At 44.0% G+C, this 16,936-nt stretch overlaps 2 long non-coding RNA genes across 3 annotated transcripts in view; both read left to right on the top strand.

Annotated features, from left to right (window-relative positions):
- LOC147572590 (uncharacterized) overlaps positions 1-13,718 on the top strand; it is a 31,426-nt gene extending 17,708 nt beyond the window's left edge. Inside the window, exons 6-7 of one of the 2 annotated variants that reach the window (XR_015246378.1) lie at positions 10,920-10,990; positions 11,964-13,718. This is a non-coding gene — a long non-coding RNA (uncharacterized LOC147572590). Of the gene's footprint in view, positions 1-10,919 lie in introns of both variants that reach the window. The other variant, XR_015246377.1, reaches the window with a different exon arrangement.
- A 225-nt stretch (positions 13,719-13,943) lies between these two features.
- Positions 13,944-16,517, top strand: LOC147572589 (uncharacterized). Its single transcript, XR_015246184.1, has 2 exons — positions 13,944-14,825; positions 16,048-16,517. It is a non-coding gene; the product is annotated as an uncharacterized LOC147572589 (long non-coding RNA).
- The last annotated feature ends 419 nt before the right edge of the window (positions 16,518-16,936 follow it).

Raw genomic sequence — 16,936 nt, 5'->3', positions numbered from 1 at the left:
AGGTCTCTGAGGCTCCGAGTGGTCAAGTTATTTATCCACAGCGTGGAGCTATCGCTTCGCCCCCCACACAGCCCTTGCACTGTGCCTCACACAAGCAGATACTCAGTAAATGGACGTAGAAAAAATGAAGACACAAAGACATCAGCTGCCCCAGCACATGATTTAATTGTCTGAGCTTAGCTGGATGTCAGTCTGGTGCCTGTTGCTGTGCCTGGGGGGGTCCCAGGGGGACCAGGGGGCACCGAGGCAAAGAAAGGGTAGACCCAGGAGGGACAAAGCAAAAGGCTGGGTAGAACAATCTGATCCTGCCCTTCGGGAGTCTTTTTCCAGGCGGAGCTGTCCCCGAGATGTGAGAGCCTGTGGTCAGCAGAGGGCAGTGTTGTTTTAGCAACTACTTTGATGACTTCAGAGAGGGGCTGCTGGCTCACATCTGCTTTGGCAATATTGATGGAAATGACAGAGGCCAGCGGGTCTGGTTCATTTGAAGAACGAAAACAGCAAAAAACATGGACACCTACATACCCACCATCTGTATTAGACAATTAGCATTTCTTCTATGATTCTTTCAAATTTTCTGTCTGAACATTTTGTTTATGTTAGAAGAAGAAAGAGGATAAAGCCCTAAGCTGTGCCACCTCAGCCCTCCGGCTGGTGGGCAGCTCACCCGTCTGGACCAGTCCCAGAGCAACTGGATGTAAACAGTGGCATCAGCCTTCGTCAAGCGTCTTACTCATCATATTCTTGCTGCTCAGAGATGTACCCCCAAACGGCTCCTTTCTTCTCATGCTCTCTTTCTCTGCCTGTCTTGTCTTGCTCGTTCGCCCCACCCCCACCACCCTGTACTCTCCCCTTTACCCCTGTATCGAGGCATGGCTCTAGGTGGGTAGCTGATGGCTTAGCAGGGCCAGGTATTGGGAACCAGGACGTAGGTGTGAAAGACGCAACACACCCATCCCTTCTCTTAAGAATGTGTAGTTTTGGAAAAACCAATCCACAGAAGCAGAACTTCAAGGAGAAAGACAGGAAGACATTTACATCATGTTATCTGAGCCATAGGATACATGCATGTTTGAGCCTCTGACTCACCTTGGCAAGAGGCTCTGAAGGTTTTTAGGACTTCTTCATCATGAACTGTCTAGAACGCACCTTTTCCATGTCTCTAAACATGCTGCAAGGTTTTCCAAGAGCCCACTCCTAGACCCAAGAGAAAAAGGGACAGATTCCTTAATCTGGCTATGAGACGGGCAGCTCAGCTCAACCAAGAGGTCCGAGATAATCCTTCCCTTGGTATTACTATAATCCATCTTGCACCCACCTGAATCATTGGGTCAGGCCCCCTAGGACCACCCCAGCCAGAGGCAGGGGTTAACCAGTTTCTAAAATTTTTTTTTAACCTTTTATTAATTTTTGAGAGACAGAGACAGAGTGTGAGAGGGGGAGGGGCAGAAGAGAGAGGGAGACACAGAGTCCGAAGCAGGCTCCAGGCTCCAAGCTGTCAGCACAGAGCCCGATGCCGGGCTCAAACTCAACAAACCATGAGATCATGACCTGAGCCCAAGTTGGACACTTAACTGACGGAGCCCCCCAGGCGCCCCAGATTAACCAGTTTCTAAATCAGCCTGGCTCTGTGTCCCTAGGCTTAGCCTTCTGAGAGGGAAGGTATTTCCTACTGCTGTGTTGCCAGAGACCCAGGGTATCCCACTGGGACCTGGGTGCTGGGAGGTGACAGGCACCATCAGCAGCCATGGTTACACTGGCATTAGGAGATTAATGAGCCTTTTTGAATAATGAATCTGTAGCTACAGCCAACTGTTGGCAATTAGTTAGAGCAAAGCCATGCTGTGCTCCAGATCTGTCAGCTGGGACCTCCAAAGAGGCAGAACAGCAGGAAGAGAGAGACAGAAAGGAAGGAAGAGTTGAAATCCCACCTTCCCCATCCTAGGCCAGCACTCTGGGTCTGTAATGATCCTGGGCTCAGCTTCCATAACCATATGAATCTGATACCACTTTGATCTGAGAGACATATAAGGTAGCGAGAGGCCTTAAGGGGTCATCTTGTCTACCTTCCTGCCTCTGCTTAGGACCACACAGCAGTGCTTCTCAAAGTTTAGTCTGGGTATAGTTCACCCGGGACCCTGGCAACCTTGCTCCCAGGTGATTGCCAATGCTTCTGCTTTGGGGGCTGCACATAGGACCCGGAGCTGGGTGAGGGGTGGGGGGAGGGAGGAAGAGAGAGAGAGAGAGAAACACTTATTTCATTGAGACCTTAGTGTTTATACTTCATTCATCATTTATGTATTCGTTCATCCAACAGTGTCTACTGTGTGCTAGGCAGCTGGATTCACATGTATTGATACAGAGATAGGTAAAAATAGCCTGGAGTAACCAGAGAGATGCCCTGGGGCTAGAACGAGGAGACTTTGGGAGGCAGGGCTGCCTCCCTTCTGAGGATGCCCTCCTAAAGCAGCAGTGACAGCAGCCAAGGGCCAAGGCAGGCAGTAGGGAGAGAGAAGTAATGCTCACATCATTGTCTCTTTAAGAGAGAAAATGCATCTTAAAAGCAGTGGGAGCTAATTTGCTCTTCTATAATCAATCACCCAGTACAGAAAACAAAAACACACTGCAGCAAGCTGGGAACGACCGAGAAGGGATGTGAGGCTGGCAGGCAAGGGGGGAGGGCCTGCAGAGAGGATCGTTTTCTCCTTATGGCTTTAAAGTAAAATGCATCTTAAAGACATATGGCATCTGTGTGCGCATGTGTGGCTGTGTGTGTGTGTATCGGGGGTCATGTCTAAAGTGGTGCCAATCTTCTCCCAGTTCCCAAGCAGCCTCCAGTCTGCCCCCTTTGTTTTGCCCCCCCCCCTTTTTTTTTTTGATGTATGTATGTGGGCAGTGGGAAATGATGACTTCAGTTCAGGCTGTTCTGTACATCTGCCTCTGGAAAGGGTCCCCAGAAGCATGGAGCCTCCTCTTTAAAGAGCTTTCCCTCGTTAAACTCATCACTGGATAGCTTCTGTTCCTTCCTGGGTCTTAGTTCCCTCCCCAGTAGCACGGGGAGATGCACTTTCCCTTCTCTGTTCATATCGCTGGAGTGAGGGAAAGTGGGGTGTTACGAAAACTGATGTAAGATAAACTTCCAAAGAGGCTGGTGCTCTGGGCTATAACTACATGGCCGTGAGACAACCAGTCCGGGTCAACGTGATGCCAGATATCCAGATGTTTAGAAACGTCCAGATGGTAGATTTAATTTTGCAGTTTTGTTTATTCTGGGTGCTCAGTGCCCTGTGGACACAATTCAGTGAAAACGAAATAGATGGATAAATAAAGATGACCTCTAGAGCCTCCGCAGTGAGTTGTTTTAACATCTCGTCTTCAAAACAACTGGTTGACAGATTGGGATTGTTTTCTTGCTGCTGCCGTTGTTTGGTAGTGTGCCGTGTGACTTCACATAAGCTGTCCCTGACCACGCTGGGGACTTTCCCAGGAAAGAGACTCTTCCAGTGAAATTACACCCTGAGAAAGAAAACCATGGCTTGGTTTCCTGGAACCATGGGGTCTGTATAATAGTGAGTGGAGTCCCTTATCCAAATCCCTCCATCATCCACCCACCCATCCACCCATCCATCCATCCATCCAACTTCCTCAGTTACTCACCTGCTTCTCCTTCCTGTTTCTCTCCCTCCTTCTCTTCCCTTCCTTCTTTCCTTTTTTCTTTCATTCCTCTCTCTCCTTCCTGCTTGCCTTCCTTGTTTTCCATCTTTAAATGTCTACTATTTGTCCTGCACTGAGCTAGATACTGGTCTTTGCCTGCTATCACTGCATTTGTGGGGTGAGACAGATGTGCAAAGAGCTGTTAAAATGATGTGGCAGAAGATACAGTCATGCATTTCTTCCCTAGACCCATCCCTGGACATTCCCACCCTCCCCAGGGTGGGGGCATTGTGCCCAGGAGTTCAAAGAATCACAGAGAAGGGCCGCTCCTTTGCGACAGACAGGTCTCATTCCAGACGATGAGGGGTGGCTGGAAGAAGGAGCAATTTACATATAAAAGTTTGAATGATATCCTTTTCTTTCTTCTCCCTGTGGAGCTCTTAATTCATGTTTCTCCACAGAATAGTAGTCCTCCAGTCACGGGGAGAGGTAAACATCTGATGAGGGGGAAGACATTTCTTCCCTCAGAATGTCCTGCTCTAGCTTCACCACCTCCTAGTGGGAACAGATCGACAAGGAAGCACAACCATTCATTTATTTCAGTTCTGGCTGGTGTCTGGCCTGGTGGGAGAGTGTAACCAAGAAGACAGAAGGCTCGTGGCTTTTGGAGCTTAATTAAACATATTTACAAAACCCAGTTCTGGTTAGCTAGTGAGTCACAACGAGACAGAGGCTGGTATTGTGTTGTAAGATTAATAAACCAATTAAATAAAGATTGCGGCGGCTTGGCAACCCCATTGGGGCAGGAGGCGATCCTGACAGCTGCTCTTTTCTGATGATTGCCACAAATGTTAGGAGAAAAGACAGCCTGGGCTTCCCCCATTCCAGGAGAGAATACCCCAGGCTGTTGTCTTGTCTAATGGCTCAACACTGCAAGTCAAGTTGTTTTCTGAGCCTGCAGGTCAGATGTCATGTTTAGCCGACTGGGAAAAAAGAAAACAAAAGCTATTTCTTCCTCTCTAATCCTTTAAAAAGAAATCAAAACCCACAACTATGAGACCATTTATCTCTCGGCTGCAATGTACCACTTCCGGGGGAACAGGGAAATGGAGTAAGCAGGGGACTTCTGGGAGTCCCAGCAGGAGACTCAAGAGAGAGGGCTCCCTGTGGATGGAGGCCCCACCTCCTGCTGGTCTGCCTCTAGTCCCCTTTCTCTCAGTGTTAGCATGCTCCTTCAGAGCTCTGGTTCTCACAGTCAAATCACTGTTTGGAATTTTGCAAGTGTTTTGTTTTGTTTTGTTTAAGTGTGTTTATTTATTTGAGAGAGAGAGGGAGGGAGAGCAAGTGAAGGAGGGGCAGAGAGAAAGAGGGAGGCAGAGGATCCAAAGCTCAAACTCAACAACCATGAGATCATGACCCGAGCTGAAGTCGGACACTTCATGGACTGAACCGCCCAGGCGATCCCAAGTTTTAGATTAGGTTCAAATGTTCCCCCCAACCCCTGCCGTTGCCTGGGGCATAATTAGTAAAAAAAAAAAAAAAAAAACAAAAAAACGGGTCCTTTTGTGAAACGCGATGAAGACCTTTTCTTTTGTGAAGCAACAAGCACCCTTATTCAGGGAATGGCAGTGAGGAGTGAGCCCCACACACGTCTCTTTCTTCAAGATCTTCAGGCAGGCCCTTTCCTCTGCCCCTGGACCCGGCCCACAGGCTTTCTGCTGAAAACTCTGAGACTGTGGCCAAATAGGTCTCCACAGTCAGTTAGGAGCCCTTGCCTTCAGTGATATCCAAAAGCATGACAGAAAGTGTATTAAGGACTCCATACCCTGGCCCAGCCGTGGGAGCCCTGTGTGGTCTGGTGTCCCAACAGCTGCCGTGGCTTCCCTCCCACAGCCGTCGGAAGTGCTCTGGTGGATCAGGAATTAGGAGAATGTTGGTGGGGTTGGGCAAGTCAGAAAAGATTCTGAGCGCTTTCATTTTCTCATTTGCAAAAAGAGGGGAGAAGGATGGCAATTATATAATTATAATAATACACAAATCAATTATAATAAAATAATTATAATAAAATCAATTCTGTCCACTTTATAAAACTGGCAAAGAAGCAAGGCGAATAATGGACTTGGAGAGTTCTAGATAAATGTGAATATTTGTAGTCATGGGGCAGTCCCTCGATTCCTCTCTGGAACAAAACTGGGAACGAATGAATCAGACTCACCTGGGACTTACAAATTATGATCTTGCCCACTTGTTTAAACTCCGAGAGCTTCACTTTAAGTGGGTATGGCTTGCAGTCAAAAGTGTGGACTTTGGCATCATGATCAGTCCTTCTTACTTACTGGGCTGTTTAACTTCAAAAAGATTTGAGTCTCATATTCCCATTTGTAAAACAGGAAAGAGCCTAATTCCTGCCTTATGGGGTTATTGTAAAGATTCATGAACATCACTAACGTAAAGTTTACAGCTCTGTGTCTGCTATATGGTAAATGGCCAGTATAATAATAATAACAAACATATATGGTAACTTTAATTATTCTCATTAGAAAATGAGATTATGTCTATAAAGCATCCTCCACAGCGTCTGGCACATAGCAGATGTTCAATAAATAAAGGTCCCACCTCCTCTCCTTCCTAAATGAATGATCCAGTCCATGCATTAAAAAACAAAAACAAGGGGCGCCTGGGTGGCGCAGTCGGTTAAGCGTCCGACTTCAGCCACGTCACGATCTCGCGGTCCGTGAGTTCGAGCCCCGCGTCGGGCTCTGGGCTGATGGCTCAGAGCCTGGAGCCTGTTTCCGGTTCTGTGTCTCCCTCTCTCTCTGCCCCTCACCCGTTCATGCTCTGTCTCTCTCTGTCCCAAAAATAAATAAACGTTGAAAAAAAAAATTTTTTAAATAAAAAAAAAAAAAAAAAAAACAAGAACAAAAACAAAACTGGCCCAACTGTGTTTCCCGTTGAATAGAATAGCTGTTGTAATGTAGAGCCATAAAAGGTCCCCTGCCTTTTGAAAACTCTGGCCAACAGGGTCACCTCTTTCCTCCAGGAAAAAGGAATGCCCTTAAGGAACGAGCTGGGGAGAACAAGGATAGAAAATCACAACTGCACAGGGGGCCCCAGGGTGGTCTCCGCAGCCAGGACCCCTCCTCATCTTGTCCCAAAGGCAGTGACCCGCAGATTGGTTCCCCTGCCAGATCCTAAAATCTCATAGTCCCTCAAACATCCTTAAGTTAACATCTACAGTTTTCTCCCTAAGTTGAAATGATTTCAAGATATAACTTCAGAGTATTATAAATACTGACTCTTTAAATGAAAACATTACCTCTTGTTAAATGTATTCAATGGAATACACACATGCAATTTGATATCTGTCATCATCCACTTACAAAGCATATGAGTAAACTCTCCTTAACGTCAGGAAATTTTATTTCATTCTCTTTCTTAAACCCATCTTTCTCTTCTATGTCTCACAGAATTCTATTCTAATGTCGTATGTTTTTATGCTTGATCATGTTCGATAGTCACCAAATATACATTTCTGAAATATTATGTATGAAATAATATTATATACACATGTAATATTATGTTTATGCCAGAAAAAAATTTATTTTTAATTATGGCAAAAAAAAAACCTCATAATATTGTTTACCATTTTAACTATTTTCTTTTTCTAGTGGGCTCCATACCCATCATGGGGCTTGAACTCACCACCTCCGGGGTCAAGAGTTACTCGACCCACTGAGCCAGCCAGGCATCCTTCCATCTTAACCAGTTCTAAGTGTATAATTCAGCAGTGTTGAGTACACACACAATGTTGTGCATAATGAGAAATTTTAATATTAAAATATTTCCATAAGGTTCAAATGTTAAAATTACTTCTTGAATGAGTGATCATTATAATTGTTATAAGTGTACAAATAATCAAAATAACGTAAATATAACAATTTTTCCAATAAAAAATGAAATAGAAAAAATGTATTGGGATGTCATTTCTCAATGAAATGAACATGATTCTCCCAATTAGATAATAAATATTTCCTATTAGAGAATGAGAAGGGTGCAACATCACTTCTGTTCTTTTTGGAAAACTTATTTATTTCGTTTTGTCTTTACGGATGTGAACAGTGACGAATCTTGCTTATCTGAACAAACTGATAGGAACAGAAAATGTTCTGTTGTGATAACTTTACTAATGATTTGAACTCTCTTTGTGTTCAGTGCCCCAAATCACACAGTGACCCATTAACCAAAATGATTTTTTCCCTTCAATTTTGTTGGCAGAAAAAAAATTTTTTTCCTAAAGGATCTGTTATCCATCATTAGAACTATTTACTTTCTCAATTTCTGGAATATCCAAAAAGCCTTTTCTAAAATGTATTCAATGACTTTTAATTACGTCTTTTATGTTTTTCACCTTGTCTAATCCAACTCATGAAGACAGGGTTGGAAAATTAAAATATTGTTAATTTCATTCTACTTTCCCAATGCATTTTTTTAAAATAAAATGCTTTTATCTTATTACATGCTTAAGTACCTTTTTGTCAAATCTTAGAGCTCAGATTTAGCTCATTCAATTGATGGAAAATGCCTGTGCATAATCTATTTAGCAAAGCCAGTCTTCCTTGTCAAACCAGTTTGCAAATCAGACTTACTGCTCTAAGAAAAAGTCTGACTTATATTTTTAATTTAGATCAACATTACAGTGTATTTTGAGGAATATTATGAAAACCACCGTAAGAAGGATTACTTCTAATCTTGTAAAAAAGATTACTAGATGCAGTCGAGATAAAAATCACGAAAGATACAATGTAATTAATCTATTTTATGACAAGTTATAAAAGCAAAAATAAATCTATGTTTCTCGTCACTTAGTTTGCCATAACTCAATGTTATGGGCAGCCCAAATTGTAAGCTATTTATGAAACAAAAAACATGATGGAAGATATGGCAGTTTTTAGTAAGTATGTGTGTGGGTGTCTACTAAACTTTGGAGTTGGCTTTTGGGAATAATTAAATAAGAATCTTGTGTGAAAACACAGAACTACTTTAATTTTATTGGACCTTGAGATAAACTCTCCAACGCATTTATGAAAGAGAAAGGTATATATTGCTGACAATAAATGTGTCTAGCAGCTAGCATTTAGTTTTCTTTTTTGATTAATAGGAGGTGTAGGAGGAAAAGAATGTTTAAACATTTTATGAGATAAAATGGTCGCAGGATTGATTGTAATTGGAATACATATCTCGTTATTTGATAAAATAGATTTTAACTACCTTTTGAATAATGCATATTGCATTCAAAAGTAATCACATAAAATTTTTATCTGAGCGTTTTATCCAGTACAACTTGTCAAATTTAGTAGCCCCTGAAAACGTTTCAGTTGTGTTTAAAAGAATTAGCAAACCTATGCTGGTTTGGCTTTTCAAAGATTTTTTTTTTGGGGGGGGGTTCTTTTTAGTGTTGTTTATTAAGAAGAGCTGAAAAGGTTGTTTATGTTTAACACGGGGAGAGGGGCGGAGCACTCTTAGTCTTTATTATTCCTTACAGTGTTGTCTTTTCTTTCTTCTCCCCAGAACCTGTCAAGAGCAATGCTTTCTTTGACAGGACTTGAGGAATGCAGACATGTCATCCTTACAAGAAAATTGCCACGAGGCCCTCGGCCCGTTCTCTGTAATATATTAAAGACTTCTTCTATGAAAGCCCATGACTAAAAAAGGGGTGAAACAGGGAAGGAATGGAAGTCCGAAGGTGGGCTAATTGTGCTTTAATTCATCAATGGGGAGACCCACCCCCAAATAATATTTTTAAGTGTCCTTTTTGTTTGGTGCCCTGAAGGATTTTACATCCTAGGAGAGGACACCATGGTAAGGTTGGGAATGAGTAAGGGAAACACCTTTCTTTTGTAACATGGGAGAAGGGCAGTTAAAAAGGGGGCAGAGTGAGAAAAGGAAACCCACACACCAGGAAATAGGGTCTGTGGAATTTGAGAACATGCATTTGATAAAATTAGCCACATGGGCAATCCCATTGGAAAGTCCTATTGTATGGAATGTCTTTGTTCAGCTATATACCACACACACACACACACACACACACACACACTCACAACCTCACACTCATCGTATACTCCCGAACACTCTCATACAAGCCTTCAGGCTTGCAAATACTCTCGCACTCACACACACACATATACACTCAAGACTCACAAGAATGTATAAAGGTGTGTGAATGTGTGGTGAGTGTGTGTGCACGTGTTTGTACAGGTGGATGGTGGAGAAAGGGAGGGTGAGGCAAGAGGGAATCTTTAAAGGAGTATTAAAAGCATCTCAGTATCTCCTAGTGATGGGTGGGGACACACGAGATTATGCTTCTTCCTTCGACAGACACTGATTTGGTACACATGGGGTATGTTTGCTGCTGGGCTCAGTGCTGGAGTTTAATGGCAAGCAAGACAGACATGGTCCTTGCCCACATGGAACCTACAATCTTGGATTCAGATTGGAACACAGGTTTTAGCAACTGAGTGTGAGAGTTGCGACAGGGGCTGGGAGCACTGAGGAGGAGCACCTGGTCACAAGAGGCAATGCCCTTTCTGTCTGCTGGCCATGACCAATGGGCATGGCGCTCCGGATGGAGAAGAAGGAAGCTGTGTTTGGCTGGTGCTAGCCAATATGGCAGCCACTAGCCGCATGTGGCTGTTGAGCACTTGAAAACGTGGCCAGTCCAAATTGATACTATAAGTTTAAAATACACATCAGATTTAAAAAAATAAATAAATAAAATACACATCAGCTTTTGAAGACTTAGTCTGAAAAAAGAATGTAAACGATCTCAATATTTTCTTCTTGATTTACATGTTGAAGCCATAACATTTTGGGTAGACTGAGTTAAATAAAATACGTTGTTAATGATGAGATCGCCCATTTCTTTCCACTTTTTTCCAATGTGGCTGCTAGAAAACTTAAGATGGCATAAGTGGCTTGCATTCTTCTGCCATTTTTCTATTGGTCAGTAGTCCCTGAGGCAATGAGAGTGGTCTGTGCAGAGGGTCAGAATGGGGTGAGAGTTCAGGTGTTTGGGGACTTGAATTGCTGAGCTTGGGGTTTGAGGGATGGTGGGTGAGAGCCGAGGCTGAAGAGGTTGTGGGGCTGCAACACAAAGGCTCTGGTGAGCCCTTTCAAAGCACCACTGAGGCAACAGAAAGGATTTTTAAGCAGGATATGCCTTGAGCAGATTGAGGTGCACTAGTAATTCTCCTCTGGCTTCCTTGTAGAACGTGAAATGAGCAGTGAAGGCCAAACTAAAAACAGGAAGACCAGGCAGAAGATTCTAGCAGTGGCCCAGGTGAGAGAAGACAGTGGCCGGGCTTGGGAGTTCTCGTGTGGTTGGAGAGAAGTGAACCACTGATGGGAGTCCATTTATTACAGACACACAGGAATGTTTCAGCAAGGAATCCTACAAGAACCAGTCTCTGGTGTTTGTATCTGATAGTCATGGAATCCTCAAGCCACGGACTGATAGGGCAGGAGGGGAGCTTGGAGGTTACCTGGGCATTCTTCTTTAGGGCTTCTGATAGATGGGGCCATTTAATCCCAAACCCCAAAACCAGATGTGGTAGGTGCTTTGCTTCCTGGGCTGGAGAGAGGAGATTTTCTTAAACAGAAGCAGCTTGAGTGCACCCCAGGAAGCAGGCCACAAAGCCTACTGGGCCCATCGGGTGTGCCATCTCCAAAAAGCAGCTCTGGAGGTTGTTGTCCCACAGAGCATCTGGGCCAGTGGCTTTAGGTTCCCGTTCTGCAGTGGCCTGTGCTTTGGCTGATGCTTGTGCTTGGGGATTGATGGGTGCCTGTCAAGGCTGGCTCCTTGGCCCTGACCACTTTTCTAGCCCCCAGATAACAGCCCCTGGCATTCGTTAAACTTGACTCAGAAAATCAGACACTGCTCAGTGACTGTCCTTAACACAGTTTCCCAATTGCTTCTCCCATTGCTGATTTTTATTATTTTTTAAATTTTTTTAATGTTTATTTATTTTTGAGAGAGAGAGAGAGACAGAGCATGAGCAGGGGAAGGGCACAGAGAGGGAGACACAGAATCCGAAGCAGGCTCCGGGCTCTGAGCTGTCAGCACAGAGCCCAACGCAGGGACTGAACCCATGAAGCATGAGATCATGACCTGAGCTGACGTTAGACGCTCAACTGACTGAGCCACCCAGGTGCCCCCCCTGCCGTTGCTGATCTTGTTTACAACCCCCAACTTCCGATTCTTGATTTGTGATGCTGATTCTAATTACTCTGTCTCCTGCCTCAAAATCTTCCAGGAGGTCCCATGTACCAGAGATGGAAGCCAGCATTCCTTAGCAGACTATTCAAGGCTCTCCACCATCTGGTCCTCTTTCCTTCAGACCTCACCTCCCATTGTTCTTTCTAAGTCTCTAACCTTCTAATGATGCCAACCACCTGCTAGTTGCAGAACCCACCACACCTTGATTTGTTCTGTTTTCCACCTGCTGTTAGCTTCCCATTTTCTCTCCCTAGATGTAGTCTGTACAGTGTCCAGGGCCCAGGAAACACTATTGCCTTCTTGAAGCCTTCTCCGCTGTCTCTCGTAATTAATTCCACCTCCTCTGCTGTTCCACATATACCTCTGCTTAGCACCTGTCCTAGCCAGCCTTGGGTTATCACTTCTTGTTTACATGTTTTCTTACTATGCTCAGCTCCTTACAGGCAGGAACTCTGCTTCCTTTGTGCTTATTACCTAGGGGCATATAATAAATATTGGCTGAATGACTCGATGGAGGCCTTGGGATTGATAGCGTCCCTCTTTTAGTCTTGCACTGGGACCTGGAGCATTCATGGCAACTGGAGCAGGAAGCCGGGCTGGGACCGGGGTGAGGTGGGTGAGGAGTCTAGAGCATAAAATGTAAGTTGCTGTCAGTTGCTGACCTTGTGCTTGCCTGACCCTGGGAGCTAGTCCCTCTCAGGTGCCTCCCTTGCCTCACCCTCAGCCCTGGCAGGAAGGAAAGATTGGAGTCTTGGGATTCAGAATGAGTCCATCAAAAAGGACAGGCCAGGTTCCATAGGGTCCAGTTACTCCTCTCATACCGACGCAAGCCCAACCCATGCCCAAGGGCCCCCAGCATGACTCCAGAGCCCACTGGTACCAGAAAAGTTGCAGGTCCCAACAGTCAAGAATCTGGAATGGCTGACATGTGGAACACTTTGTAAACAGGCCGAAGGAGTGCAGTCTCTTGAAGGGAACAAGGTACCAGCCTTTGTCCTGGGGCATGGAACCAGATAACAGCCTTAGGATATGCAGTTAGTAAAAACAGAGCCCCCAGCTATTGACTGGGGTCTAGGGCAAGATCAAGTTTTATGGACTGTGGCATTAGGGTAACTAGTTGGAACTTAAGAGTGGGGCCACGTTTCCGTAGGGCTGACCTCAGTGGGGTTGGGGATGTGGAAGGAGGAGAAAGGGCTACATTCTAGTGGGAGTGGGGTCAGTGAGGACATTTAGCCCGTGTCTCCGAGAACGTTGTGCTCTATGTCCGGTGGTATCAAAGAAGAGTGGGGGTGTCACATGAAGCCCAGAACTCAGCTCTTGGCTCTGGAGCTCATCTCTGAGGGTGTGAAAGACTCCAGGTCAACCTGAAGAAAGGAAAGGTAGAGGAAGGGAGAGAGGGTGAAGCAGAGGCTGTTTAAATATGGCCACAGTACTTCGGGATTGTTTTGGGGAGGGGTTTGTGCTGGGCTCTCATAAAGAGTAGCCAACTGGTCCAGTCATGGGGGTCTTAGCAGTGGTCCCCTATTGCCAGGTCATGGACTAACGGAGTCAAAATATCCAGGGACTCATGTTAACAGTGTAGTTTTCTGGGTTTCAAACCTTGGGGATTCTGGTTCAGTCGGTCTAGAGTTCATTTTAACTGAGGGCTCTAAGAGTGATGTGCAGCCTGATTTCAGAGCCACTGGCTGGGAACAGACTTAAAGGAGGCAAAGAGGCTGGCAGCTCATTTGGAGTCAGTCCCATGTTTTCCTTTAGAACTCATTTAAGCCATGAACGACCTCAATAAGAAAGCCAATGAGGGGCGCCTGGGTGGCGCAGTTGGTTAAGCGTCCGACTTCATCCAGGTCACGATCTCGCGGTCCGTGAGTTCGAGCCCCGCGTCGGGCTCTGGGCTGATGGCTCAGAGCCTGGAGCCTGTTTCCGATTCTGTGTCTCCCTCTCTCTCTGCCCCTCCCCCATTCATGCTCTGTCTCTCTCTGTCCCAAAAATGAATAAACGTTGGGAAAAAAAAAAAAAGAAAGCCAATGATAGGTAAAGCAGGGCACGATTCTAAGACACATTAGGTGTTTCTAGCTGTTATACTTCCTTTTCTCTGTATCATCCCTTTTTGGGTATCCTAGTGCTCATTCTCCTGCTTTGATGTAGTGGTTTTCAAACTTTAAAATGCAAAAGGATCCCCCCACCTCCTCAGAGAGCTTGAGTAAACACACGTGCCTGGCCCTCATCCCCAGAGTTTCAGAGTAAGTGGGTCTGGGCTGGAGGAGGGCTTGATTATTGCACTTCTAACAACTTTCCAAGTGATGCTGATGCTCCTGGTCCAGGGAACACACTTTGAGAAACACTGATCCAGTGGAACAAAAGGTAGAACATACACAAAGAATAAGAAGAAGGGGTAGAAGAAATATTTGAAGTAATAACGACCAAGAATTTTCCAAAACTAATGACAGATACCAAACCACAGATCCAGGAAGCTCATAATAGGTAGGATAAGTATCAAAAAATGTACACCTCTGTGTATTATATTTAATATGCAGAAAATCAAATATAAAGAGAAAATATTGAAAAATGCCAGAGAGTGTAAATACCTTCTTATAGAAGAACAAGGATAAGAGTTCAAATGGAGTTGTCCGAAATCACACAAACAAGAGGAAGGCAGTGTCATCCTTAAAGTGTTGAAAGAAAACAACCTCACCAACCTCGAATTCTATATCCAGTGAAATCATCCTTCACAAGCGAAGGAAAAATAAAGGCTTTCTTCGACAAAAGCTGAGGGAATTCATGGCCGGTGACTTGCTCCGAAAGAGATGTTAAAAGATATTCTCAGAGAGAAGGAAAATGATAAGTCAGAAATTGGATCTATAACAAGAATGAACGAGCATCAGAGAAGGAAGAAGTGCAGGTAAAATAAAGTCTTTTATTTTTCTTATTCTCAATTGATCCAACAGATAAGTTTTCAAAGCAATACTAGTGAAAAGGCCTTGGGTGGTTATAGTGTATGACTAAATGAAATGAATGCAGCTATGTTTTAAGAGATAGAGGAGGAATGGGGGAATCTCTGTTAGAAGTACTGAAGTACTTAATGCTACCTGTGAAATGATATAGTGATATTTGAAAGTAGATTTACATGAATTATAAACGTGTATTGCAAAATACAGGGAAGCCACTAAAAGGAATTTTTTTAAAGAAATACAACTGACATGCTAAAGGAGGAGAAAGAACGGTATCATACAAAATAGTTAAAACTGAAATGGCAGAAAAAGAAGGGCAGGCAAAACGAGAAACAAGAACATGAGCAAAAATTAGCAAACAGTTAAAAAAAGTGACAGATATTAATCCAGCTACATCAATAATCACTTTAAATATAAATGGCCTACATATATGAATTGAAATACAGAGAATGGGGGCGTCTGGGTGGCTCAGTTGGTTAAGCAACCAGCTTCAGCTCAGGTCATGATCTCACGGTTCGTGAGTTTGAGTCCCATGTTGGGCTCTGTGTTGACAGCTCGGAGCCTGGAGCCTGCTTCAGATTCTGTGTCTTCCTGTCTCTGCCCCTGCCCCGCTTGCACTCTCTCTCTCAAAAATAAAATAAAATAAAACATTAAAAAAATACTGAGAATGTCAGAGCAGATACAAAAAAAAAATGCAAGGCCCAACTCTATCATCTACAAAAATATGCACTACAAAAAAACTCACTTTATATATAAAGACACAGATAGGTTAAAAGTAAAGGGATGGAGAACCATTGCTCTGGTAAGATTGGTTCTTAGGAAAGAGTATCAGGAGTTTACACTTTTAGTGGATTTGTTAGTGTTCCTTTTCATAGGGTTTTTTTCAGTTTAAGCTTCTTTTGAAATGAAAGGACTCGTTAGCTGTTACAGGAATTTAAGTAGGAAAAAGATAGGTGACCTCCTTGGAACTCTTGAAATGGCCAAATCAAATGCCAAGGCGGAATAGGTCAGGTTGTGTCTTATTTATACACTCACAGTTAGTTATCACAGAGGAGAAGCTAATGGCCAGGTGATCTGGACTCTCCTACATCTGCCAGAGAAATAGTTTTGCCAAAAGAGCTTCATTCTGAAAGCTAGTTCCTAAGCAGCCTTGGTTTTTGTTTGCATTCCTAGAAGCCTTCCAGATGGGCCAGAGTGAGAAAACACAGGTCAGTACACATCATGCAGCTGAGAGCAGAAGACAAGCTGGGAGCTATCGACAGCTGGAGGGAGAGAACTCACGGTGGCCATTTTGGATTTGGGTTGTTGGAACTATTTCTGAGAAGGGCGCTTCTGACTTTGTCTCTCCAGTGCACCAACTAAATGGACAAGAAAACATATAGTTGGTTGGTCTGTGACATTTGGTATGAAATATTTGATTGATGCTTTGTATTGATGCTCAGATGCTAGGTATTCTGGTATTTCAACAGGTGAATAGTGATGCATTTATGTTACAGATTGGCAAATAATGAGCTGAGGAATATTAATGTTATGCAATATCAAGAGATGTTCTATGCAGTGTGCTGAGTATGTATGTGTCGTGAGAAGGGAATGTGGGGAAAGCCAGGTTCTGAACCAGGTTAAATAAAGTGAACAGACTCCTGTTATGAACCTTTAATATGGGCAAATGTGCAACAGGGGGTCTTTACAGACAAGGTGGGGAGCTACACTGCGGTGTGCAATATCTCCCAAACTTATTTGAAGGAGCTCTTTTTCTCCCCCATACAATGCCTGTATCGGTGTCAAACAATCTCCAATGTGTCATTTAAACAAAGTAAGGTTTCTATTTTAAGTGAAAGAAATCCAAAAGTATTTAGTCCTAGTGAATATGACCCCATGGTATCATCTGGCATCCAGCCTTTTTTTTTTTTTTTAATCTCTCTGCTCTTAGCTGATTATTTCCACCCTGAATGTCACTACACAGTTCCAGGTGACCAATGATGTACTGGCCATCACAGCCTTGATCCAGGCAGGAAGTTGGGGGAGAGGTGAAGGGCATAAAGGCTGTGCCCCCTTGGTGAGT

The sequence above is a fragment of the Puma concolor genome, chromosome E4 (genome assembly GCF_028749965.1).
Source record: "Puma concolor isolate L17-30 chromosome E4, mPumCon1.1.hap2, whole genome shotgun sequence".
Classification (NCBI taxonomy): Eukaryota; Metazoa; Chordata; class Mammalia; order Carnivora; family Felidae; genus Puma; species Puma concolor.
The sequence above is the reverse complement of the archived record's forward strand: the minus strand, read 5'-3'. Positions and strand labels throughout refer to the sequence as shown.